At 32.7% G+C, this 1,309-nt stretch overlaps 1 non-coding gene across 1 annotated transcript; it reads right to left on the reverse strand.

Moving 5' to 3' along the window:
• Window positions 1-527: 527 nt before the first annotated feature.
• On the reverse strand, window positions 528-634 carry LOC133807935 (small nucleolar RNA R71). Its single transcript, XR_009879817.1, has one exon. It is a non-coding gene; the product is annotated as a small nucleolar RNA R71 (small nucleolar RNA).
• Between the last annotated feature and the right edge of the window lie 675 nt (window positions 635-1,309).

Here is a 1,309-nt window from a genome sequence, read left to right on the forward strand (position 1 = left end):
ATTAATCTTGTCCTTTCACCATAAGCAATTTTTGCTTAAAGGAAATTTAAACAAAATTCCCAATCTGCCTCCACTAATTAACCTCGGGGAGTTGTTAGTAGTGCGAGTAAGTGGAATCAAATAGGCAAGGGGAAAAGTAAACCATAAGAATTATATTGTTGTGAAATCTCTAAAAATCCTAAGTATGCTCTGTGGTTGCGGTTTTAATTGATCTTCCATATCAAAAAAATGTTTGTTTGTGATTATCTTTGTTCCCTTGTTTGTGAAAATTGTATGCATCATTGGGAACGTAACTCTAAAAATTGATTAGTAAAAAGACGTTTATCTTTGCTTGAAATTGAAAGTGTTAGTAAAAATTTGAGCATCATGGAACCAATTGCTAATATTACTAGAAATCATGTTGATGAAAATGTTGTGCCTGAAAAAACCTTGCTTGAATATTTTACACATATTTCATCTAATGCTCCTTCATGTATTATTTTTCCGACCACTTCTGCTGCCCATTTTGAGCTTAAATCATCAATCATAGTCTAAGGAGAGAAATCTCCTAGTTTTTTCAAAAAGATAATGAAGGGTTTTATCAATGTTGGGAAAGATAGAAAGATTTATTATTAAAATTTCGTCATCATGGTTTTTAAAATGGATACTTGTAAAATATTTTATGATGGTTTGACTCCCTCTAATCGTCAAATGATTCAATCTATGCATATCGAAATTTTTTAAAATTTCAAGGACAAGAGGCTTGGGATGCCCTTGAAGATTTATCTGTTAATTCACAACAATGAAATTATTTTGATCCTAGGTCTAGGTCAACTAATTCACCAAAAAGAGGAGGAAGGTATGAATTAAAGGATGAATTAGACTTAAGAACATCCTTAGACAAATTCGCGAGAAAAGTAGAAGCTTTAGCCATAAGCCAAACAATAAATTCTCCAATACAACCAAGAAAAGATGTTTGTTCTATACGTTCTAATCCTTGCCATAATTCCCAATCATGTCCTTCCTACCAAGAAGCCTTTTCTAAGGAGGCCAATGCTCTTCATGCTTATAGGAAATCAAATGATAGCTCATTTTCATCCACTTATAATCTAAATTGGAGAAACCATCCAAACTTTTCAGGGAGACAAAACCAACCTCCAATGAATCAAGGGTACCAATACAACACGCAAAACCAAACTCATGCCCCATAAAATCAACCATATCCTCAACAAAGGAAACCATCATTAGAAGATACTTTACAAAAATTTATGCAATCCACTCAACAAATAATACAAAATCAGTCTCAATAAATTACCAAACTCGAGTCATA

The sequence above is a fragment of the Humulus lupulus genome, chromosome X, assembly GCF_963169125.1.
Source record: "Humulus lupulus chromosome X, drHumLupu1.1, whole genome shotgun sequence".
Classification (NCBI taxonomy): Eukaryota; Viridiplantae; Streptophyta; class Magnoliopsida; order Rosales; family Cannabaceae; genus Humulus; species Humulus lupulus.